Source organism: Arachis hypogaea, chromosome 20 (assembly GCF_003086295.3).
Source record: "Arachis hypogaea cultivar Tifrunner chromosome 20, arahy.Tifrunner.gnm2.J5K5, whole genome shotgun sequence".
Taxonomy (NCBI): Eukaryota; Viridiplantae; Streptophyta; class Magnoliopsida; order Fabales; family Fabaceae; genus Arachis; species Arachis hypogaea.
This window is the reverse complement of record NC_092055.1, coordinates 115,439,647-115,449,951: the sequence shown is the minus strand read 5'-3', so window position 1 is coordinate 115,449,951 and position 10,305 is coordinate 115,439,647. Positions and strand designations below refer to the sequence as shown.

The window sequence follows — 10,305 nt, the reverse complement described above, 5'->3', positions numbered from 1 at the left end:
TCAGGAACCTAAATGTCAACCTGCCTAGCATCTACCTAACGTTGTCACAACTCAAACATGCAAATCCAACACTTAATCCAAACAAGTGCAAACAGGGAAGAGCATACAAGTAGCATAAGCATGAGGCAAAATTGAAAAGTAGGAAAGAAAGAAGAAACATACCAGAATAGTGATAATGATCGAAAGGAGCTGCAAAATCTTGAGGAAGTTTCAGTGAATCAGGAACGATCCAGAGTAAAGTGACTTCAAAGAATGTGGAAGGGAAATGAGGAGTTTTTGGTGGTAATCTGGAAGTAGGAAACTGAAATGCAAGAGCAGGGAGAACTGAACAATAACTGACGCCTGGAAGCGCAAAAGACAGGGGTAAAATAGTCATTTCGCGCAGGGTTCAAATCAGTAATTAAGGGCATTAAATGTCCGACACAGAGAATGAGACGACGAATGACATTCCTCCGAGACGATGAAACCCACTCGCGCATAGAAGGCACGCCCCAATCATGAACGGCCGACCCAGCGACGATACAACTGAACGAGATCAGAACGCACCAACAACGGCGCTCACGACCATTGCCAGCGCGTTGGGGTACTGTTTCGACCCGGCCTAGCTGGCATTATGCCCCGGCCCGGGCGGCCGACCCGACGGGCACGTCGGACCGGAACCAAGAGTCTAACCCGACACCTCCTCCCCTCTAGAAAAGCACCTGACAGCTGGGGAGAAAGAAAACTTCCTGGAAGGCAGGTCTGCTCCTGTAGGATCCGCCCTAGGTACAGAGTATATAGGGGGAGGGCCCTACCCCTCCCCGAGGTACGTCACTATACTCTCACTTTACTGTCATCTGTACGGATTCTGACTTGGGCATCGGAGTCCTTTTTGCAAGTGGCTCCCCCTTTACACCACAACAGCTCGGGAGGTCGCGAGGCTCCAACGATCCGTCCTTAGACACGAACCCGGGAGGTATATCCATTCTCCAGCATCCTTGGACCAGATCCCCTTCATCCCTCATAATAATTTCACTCATCCGACCCGTTTGGTACTCGGCTAACCGAACAAGTTGTTAGTTGCCATTGTTGGTCATATTCAAAATAGGAGTTCTCACACAGTTATGGATAACAAAGCAAAATATAAATAATACACTTCATGACATAGTTCAAAATATGGTCAAGGTAAAGCTTAATCCTAATCACCCACACGCTTTAAAATCTTTCAATTATCAAATCTAACTGGCGGTTCCGCAGGGAATCCAGTTTCAGGATATTGTCCTTTGCCTTCAACTTATACATTTGACAACATTCGGTCCACTCAACCCCAAACTTCCACTCTGTACTTCTCCTTTCACTCCTAAGTAGATGAAAAAAAAAGATGTTGCCTCCGTTAGAAGGTGGACCAACGATCTGCCAAATCAAACCATATCCAAATGAAATAAGATGTGCAACAAAATTAACACCCAGGTACTACAACAAATGAACCATTGTTAATGTTTAGGGAGAATTTGTTAAGGTTATCTATCATAAATGCATAACCAGAATTTGACGTGTTTGCATAAAATTGAGATAAGTTATTTAGAATCAACTTGCCAATCTACTTCCATTCAGGTCAGCACATGTTAGGGTCTTCCTATAGTAAGTATATGGAGTGTATCTGTTTGTGGATACTTTAAATTGTTAGTCTCCATTCTAAAATGTAGTTCAATGTTATCTAGAAATAAAATTTATGGGTGAATACAAAAATTAAGTGTCACATTATCCGTTGTCAGGTATTTCTTCTCTTTCAAAATTTTGTTCGCTCAACTCAACTGATGAATAGATTTGATCACACATAATTATTGGATTATTAGGGTTATTACCTTCTATTGTTGAATCTTCATCCTCATCTGATGTGTCCTGAAGCTTAGATAGTTCGGACCTGGATAGTACCATAACATCAGGTGATGAGGCGTCACTGTTGCTGCCGTACTTTAGATGAAATGTTCTTTCTACATTGTGCAGTGTATCTTGGTTCAATTGGTCCCATATAAAAGTTTTTATTCGGAATCATTTTAATAGGTTGGTTCATTTCATTGCACAGCAAAATGAAAAATATCCCAAAACCCGCATAGGTAAACTGTATAGTAGTTCCTCTCCCAACAAAATAGAAATCTCTAATAAGCTAAATTGAACCCTTAGTTGTAACCTTCTGTTTAGTTTTACTTTCTAGATCCAACACTAGGCAATTATCCCACTCATCAATTGCGTAGCATGAGAACCCTAATTGGTGGCCATAAATTGCTACAAAATGCGGTGGCAAAGCTTTGTCTCCCTATATTGCATGTTACATCTAAAATTAAATGTTTTCTTTCACAAGCTATTTAAGATACAAGACATAATATTAAATGTACTTGGTTACCTGTCCGTCATATAGGCGAAACCTAAGAGTCCCTTCTTTTTCTTTGATCCAGTGTTCTTGGGTTGCCATAGATCTTCTGAGAGCATATAACAACACCATCATAGGTTAGCGAGACTTCGATTATTTGTTTTTTAAGAAATGGACCCGTACTGTCTAAAGTAAATAGTCATTTTTCACTGATATATTTAAGTTTTATAAGAGTAAAAAAGACAAAAAAAAGGCTGGTTATGACAGTAACATATAGACTACAAATATTATTTACAGAATGTGATCGTCGGATGATTATTTTAAAGCCAAATACAAATTGTAAAAACCATAATTAATTTCATGTCTTTGGTAAATGAATAGAGTGGTAAAAAAATCTGAATTGAAAGATTTAGAGTCAACCAATGACATAAGTTACGTCAACCCAAGTCAAGCTTAATGAAATATGACATATCAAAAATGGTTAACTAAACAATAATTATAATTAATCAAATAAAAAAAATTAACAATACTTTTGGTACATGATAAATTATTAGTGAGTACAGTTATTTCATAAATCTTATGCTAATATATTTATTATTTGATTCGAAAAAAATTATTTTCAAAATAACTACATAAAAAGTTATATAAAAATTACTCAAAAAATGAAATTATTAAGAACTCTTTTTTGTTCAATTGGGTTAAATATTATCTATCCTTTTGATGAATCTTTATTTTTAAATACTTAAAATAAATTTTGTTTGTCAATTTCTTTATAAAGTTACCTTTTTATACTGAGCTCAAAATAAAGTTTGGCCATTTAATGATGAGTTGAATGCGTTAAAACAAAATCTTTGAAGTTTTTTGACTGATAAAAAGAGGTCTCTAAGGATGAATAGTCTATCAAGTTTTCACGACTTTATTATTAGTTAAAAGGGATTAAAACTGTGACCTATGAAACCTAATTAAGTTTGTATGATTTGAAGATTTTTTTACTAAATCAGGAGTAAGGGGATTAGCAATTTTACCAATCTAGGATAGTATGTTCATATGTTATGTACCAATTGAGTGTTACTGTACATTCATTTTTTTTATAGACATGTAGAATAAAGATCAACGAGGGTTCAATTTTTTACCTATTGGCATCATTCCTATCTGCATGCACCACCATTTAGTTTTATGATGTTGCTAATCGTCTTCTGGAGAAGAGATCAACAAGTTTCCCTCTTACTGCAAGAGATTACATTAGAATAATTAAAAAAAAATTGTTTCTCTTAGCATTAAGAAAAACTGTTAAAATTCAGATGGAGATGACATTTCACATGGATGGCTCGAACCTTGGTTTGCTCTTTGGATGGATCTCAGAAAAGATGCTGCAGACGTAAACTCTTATTCTGTACTTCTGCTGAAACTCCTTCTCTCTTCTCTTTGCTTTGCTTACTTTTCTTTTAATTAGTTAGTCACTAAACAAAGAGATGCCTAAATGATTATTATATGTGTGGGGGAGTTACAATATTTTTTTCTCCCAGACCCTAAATGACAATTAAAAAGAAAATTGAATAGCTATTATTCGAGTATATACATATAGATAGCCCATATATTTTTGTTCCTTTACACATATGTCTTTTTGGTTTTTTTGGTCCACCTTTTGGTGGAAATTAATTCTTTAACTATTTATTTGTCAAATAATTTTAAGTCTTGTTTAAGAATAATGAATAACAGTAGCGGCAGTCATGGAGAATGAAGGAGAGGCGTCGTTTTTCTTTTTTCAAATTCAGCCGGTCGGGTTATGGGTTCGGTCAGTTAGGGACTAGTAATGGGGCCTGAAGCTGTCCAAAATAAAAAAAAAAAACATTATGTATGGGTTCTGAGCCAAAAAAAGAAGTATCATATTATATGGCGCAGTAAAAGGATAAGGGCATGAAAGCAAATAAAATCTATTATCCTCTCTCATCAGATTTCTCTCCATCCATCTCTTCGCTTACCGGTACCCAACGTCTGCACCGTCACCGAAGCTAACACATAAACTTTTCTCGCGATGCAAACAGAGGAAGTGTCGGTAGAGACTTCTCTTCAATTCGTGAAAACTGAAGCTCGATCCATACGCTATTACTCAACATGGATGGCTGTCGTTGGCAATGCTGTAGAGGTAATTGGTGTTTTTTTTTCTTTGCAGAGTTAGTATATATAGTTACATAATTTGTTGGCCGAATACATCATGACAAATTAAAAGATTCATATTCCCGTTATACCTGCATCCCCGTGGTGGCCGAATACATCATTTATTAATGTGTCTAGCGGATTCTTTTGGTATGATGTCGCTTGCATTTCTAGACTATTTGGCTCAGCAGGTTGTATCTCACCATAGCGATTCCAAATTAAACAACATAGTTTTTGGAAAACAGCTTTAAGAGCAAGTGATCTAGAACTGTCTCTTTTATGCCATTTTTCAAATGCACATCGTGAACATGGACAACATATTCTATTCGAAATGGCCGCTCTCGTAAAAGTAAAATCAAAGAATCCAAGTATGCCATCTTTGTATTCCTTTGTTATTCGAGATTTTTCAATCCAAGTTCTATCCATTTGTAACTAATTTATTCAACCAAAAAATAAACAAAGTTGTAACATAAAAAAGGAATAAGTATTTATTTTTGTAAAGAAATTACTACATTAAAACTTGTCATCATAATTATTATAATAAGTAATTTGTCTCTTTGATGCTATTTTATGTCTTATTGATTTTCTTTAATTTTTTTATACAAAAATATTAAAATATTCTTTGAATATTGGTGTCGTTTTATTGGTGTAGACTAATAAAGAATTTGAACAAGTTACAACTTTTGAAGTTTTAATCTTCTAAACTAAATTTTAGGTAAATATATTTTTTCATATCACCTTTAAGAATTTGAATAATTATTTTATATGTAATTAATTTGGTATTATTTTATACTGGGTTAGTTTTTTAATTAAATTTTTTATGTCAAGCATTCTAACTATAAAAAATTAAGTTCTAATTTAATTATTGGATATTTTAAATCATTTAAGACTCGAAAAATACCATTCTAAAGTATTTTAAAATATTTATCTATATAATTAATCATTTATTTTCATGTCGGTAAGAAATTCTAAAAAGAGTTATATTTTATAAATTTTGTTTTCATGTAAATGTTATTATGTGTATTTTATGTTCAAGTTTCTCTCCCTAAAAAATATTTTTGAAGTTCCGTCATTACCAATCAATTAAATAAATAAAAAACTAGAAAAAGAAAAAAATCACTAAAACCTAGAAGGGAGAATACGTATAAACTAATAAAATCCCAAAAATGAGATACATAGAATTTAACAACTATAACTATTTTATTCAGAATAAAAAACATGTAACTACTCTATTGAACCAGGGAATTACCTTGTAAAAAGATTCAACAGAATAGTTTAGATTAGAACCACATGTATTAGTGAAATAGGAGCAACAAATATGCCAAATCAACTATTCAGATACTACAAGAACAATTTTTAAAAATAAAAAAGATATTTAGTTTAGTATGAACATTAGCAAATAAAAAGAAAAAAAATGTTAGATAACTAAAAAATTAAACAAATTTAGTTTTTTTTTTTCTTGTTAGCATTACTTGTGATATTATCAAAAGAGGTTCCACCTGGTTTTGCTAGATTCACTTTTTCTTCGTTAATGTCAATAATTTAATAATAGTATGATGCTTTTTAATTAAGAATACTAGTAGTTTGTTAATAAAATTTAGCTAGATTCTTCTTCTGAATTCATGATCAGTAATAATGTACGTAAATATTCACATAATAATAATAATAATGGGGATTTCATACGTAACTAGCATAAAAAACATGAAAATTAATTTTGAATTTATAATCCTATGATCTTTCTTAAGGTGATTAAGCACAAACTAAAAGAAATAAAAACATGCAAGTAGAACTGTAACAATGCACAATCAATCACTTTTGGAAGAGCCAAAAAATTCAAACCTTAAAATGTATATACACACTGAATCTAATTATCTTAAAATAAAACTCTATTCAAATCATGCATGTGGTATTACAGAATAAAGAAGCAACGCAAGACTTGCATGTACTGAAAATAAGATGCTCCCTCATGTACTGAAATTCAACATTTTAGTTCAAAGAATAGTAGCAGAAATAAACTGGAGACTACATGATTATAGGAGCTCTAATAGGAGCCAATTTTACTAGAAGCTAAAAAGATTAAATTTTTAGATAAAAATTAATGAATAATTTTTATGTCTAGCAAAATAAATCCCAATGTAAACTCTTTCTTTAATGAAAAAAGCATAAATATAACTTGCATGCATGATGAATGTAAAAAATATCAATACATATATACAAACATCCTATTATATATTGCTATATTTGTAAAAATCTTTGACTTGACCATTCACTATTAAGTTAAAAAGTCACATAAACACAAACATCTAATTGAATAATAGTATAAGTTAAAAAGTCACATAAACACAAACATCTAATTGAATAATAGTATAAGTTTTACATCGTTCAGTGTAACAACTAAGTGTGTGTTTGGATTACAGTTTGCAACGAGAGTTTGCATAAAATTGATTTTGTAAAATTGATTTTGATGAAAAGTAAGTTTGGGTTAACATGATTTATGTTTGACAATCTTTATATCAAAATTGATTATAATAAAATAAATGTTGTTTGGATTATACTACTCAAAATTACTTTTAGATGAAAAATTACTAAAAGAGACATTAATTTTAAATAATTTTTTATATACATGCAAAATCAGAACACTATCAAAAATAATATAAAAAATATTTATCAAATAAATACAATAAAAAATAAAAATATAAAAGAGATTACTATAAATTTTATAATGTCAGACAAAAAAAATATTCAATAATTTTTTTAGTACTGTTAATACTCTTTAATTTAGTATTATTTTTTACTATAAATTTTTATTATTTATGGCTCTATTGTTACTTATAATTAATTTTTTATTTATTTTATCTTTTTTTATAGGATCATAATTTATATTATACAGAATTTGGATAATAAACGTAGTATATAATAATTACAATTACAAATTTTACAAAGTCAGAATAAAAAATAAAAAAATTAATACAAAAAAAATTAGAGTACATCAAAAAATAGAGAAAAAATCATACAGATAAGAAATAATAAAAATTTCATAAAACCAACAACATATATCATATGAAAAAAAAATAAAAAGTAAATAAAATTCATATGAATAAAATCAAATAAAAAAATTTCATACACAACATAAATACAATGCAGTAAAGGATAAAAAAAAGAATTCATATGGAAAAAATAATAAAAATATTAAAAATTAATAAAATACCTGAAAAATCAGAACACTGTAAAAAATAAAAAAAAAGTCAACAACATTTGTCATATGAATAAAAGAAATATAATAAAGTAAATAAAAAATTATATGAGCAAAGCTAAACAAAAATTAAAAAAAATTCATAAAAAATATACATATAAAAAATAATATAGTAAATGATAAAAAAATTCATATAAAAACATAACATGAGAAATTAGAACACTATACAAATAATATAAAAATATTTATCATATAAATAAAAAATATAAATAAAAAATATAATAAAAAACATAAAAATTAAAATATAAAAATGAGTACTAAAAACAATAAAAAAAATTAAAATATTCAATTTGCTAGTGATTGAAACAAATCTGAACGATTTTGATGAAAAAAATTGGAATGAAAAACTGTGAAGAAGTAAGAAGAACTACAAAGAACTACTGTAAAAGTAATAGTTACTGGTATCATTTGTATAGAAGAAAATAAAGGATAGAGTTGGTAAAAAAAATAATTTTTTTACCTAATTTTCTAAGGATAATAACAACCATGAACGTGTTTGCCAAACACACCCTAAACACTCTTTAAATGTATCAAGCTTCTTAAGAATAACTTGGTATCATTTCAGATAGAAGAAAGATAAAAAACATTAACTTGGTATTATCAGTTCAGAAAGCAATGAGACTAAAACTTTAGCAATCGAAACAAATCAGTACCTTCTATCTAGGTGCAAAATTTTACTTAAAGTGCAATAAAGTTTGATCAAATATTATTTAAAGCGCAGTAAAAAATCAAATTGCTATTATATAAAGCTGACAATTATTGTTAAATTTACAAAAAGAAGTTTATGTGTTTGTTTAATAAAATAAAAAAAATCTATAGTCTTTAGTCTCTACCCTATTTTTTATTTTTCTATGTCTTAAATATTTAGTACTATAGATATAATTTTCTTCCTTTCTTTAATTTGTGGCATCCATCATCAGGATTGAAGGATCTAAAAATGAACAAAAAAAGTATGAACTTCCATGAGGAATACCAAATGGCTTTAAGGACAAAATCCTATGTTGATTTCCTTAATAAAGCTCATGAATTACTCATTAATAATTATTTCAACCACATTAAACTTTTATCAGAGACACTCCTTGAACCATGCCAAGAATCTATACATTCCATCTTGACAACACAACAAGAATTTTTTCCAAAGAGATCACATCAAGAACTAAGAAGTGTGATGCTAAGTTACTTTGATATCACTTATGAAGCTTCAAACATTTGCATCCATATTCTCAAAAGCATCAAACAAGTCCAATCCAATTACCAATTCATACAAAGGGCATTAGACATTATTATTATTGTTGATGATGATGATGAATCCTTAAAAAATTTCAATATTATGATTTTTGAGCTCAATTTATTCATATTTTTAAGTAATCCATTTTCAAGGCTTACTAACAACAACAACAATAGTAATCAAGAGTACTTTAAGCATATTAGTGATAAGCACTCATTATTTCAACCTTTGAAGTCTATGATTACAAAAATTGGAAGGAAAATTAAGCTTATAAATTCCTTATTAAAGTCCTTAACAATCTTAGCCATAGGGAAGAAGCTAATAAGAAGATCAAAGTTCTCATGGAGTTTACTTAGTAGAATTTTTTATCAACTACACATTGCATCAAAAGGAACATATATATTGAACACATAAAGGTAATGGTGAAATTCTGCTTAAAGAGGACAAGTTCTCTTTGCAAATGGTGATGGAGTCAGTATTAAAGAGAGACTCAAGCAGCAATTCATTTAAATGGAGGTACATTAACCTAAAGAAATAAAGCTCTGTATAACCATCACAACAAAATCCTCTTTTATTTTCTATCACACATGCAATTCAAAAATCAGGTTACAAACCCTAATAGTTTTCATCTGTATATGCTATCAAATTGTTACCTTTGCATAGAAACACAGCTACAACTCAGCAGCGACACTAACGCGAGTAGCAGAGGCACAACCGCGAACAGCAGCAATTAATAAAGAAATGCAAAGAACGAAGCGGTTAGAATCGGAGCAGAAAGAAGAAGAGGATTTTTCCCCTGTCAAATTGTGTGGGAGAATTCTTTTTAATTGAAGGAGTTATTAAAAACTCTACTATTTAAAATTAAAACTCTTCGTTAATAAATTTTTCAATAAAATAAAAGAGAATATTTTATTTTCAAATTCAAATTTATAAGATTTTTTTAAAACTTTCATTAACAAATTTCTATAATTTAGTCCTCTTTTTTTTGTAGTGAACATTCTTGTAAAAAATAACATTCATAAATTTATAATAATAAAATATTAAATGATAATAAAACGTTATTGAAAATAACGTAAAAATTATCCTAATAAAAAAAATCATGAAGATTATTATACTAATATTGTATTTTTGGATAAATTTAATAGGAATAAAGTTTAGGATTAGTCGAAATCTAATATTCTTAAACATTATATCTTGTCTAATTATTTTCATGATAAACTAGTTGTTGGGTTATATTTGAGTGTTTATTTTTTGTTCATATTAAGAATACTATGATAGGAAGATTTTATTATTAGAAGAATTTTATGTGATTTTTAA

The 10,305-nt window shown here is 29.5% G+C and overlaps 1 long non-coding RNA gene across 1 annotated transcript; it reads right to left on the bottom strand.

Moving 5' to 3' along the window:
* Window positions 1–1,106: 1,106 nt before the first annotated feature.
* Window positions 1,107–9,817, bottom strand: LOC140182666 (uncharacterized). The gene is made up of 4 exons (XR_011878661.1): window positions 9,642–9,817; window positions 2,384–2,459; window positions 1,845–1,903; window positions 1,107–1,392 (listed from the first exon to the last, which is right to left on the bottom strand). It is a non-coding gene; the product is annotated as an uncharacterized lncRNA (long non-coding RNA).
* Window positions 9,818–10,305: the final 488 nt, after the last annotated feature.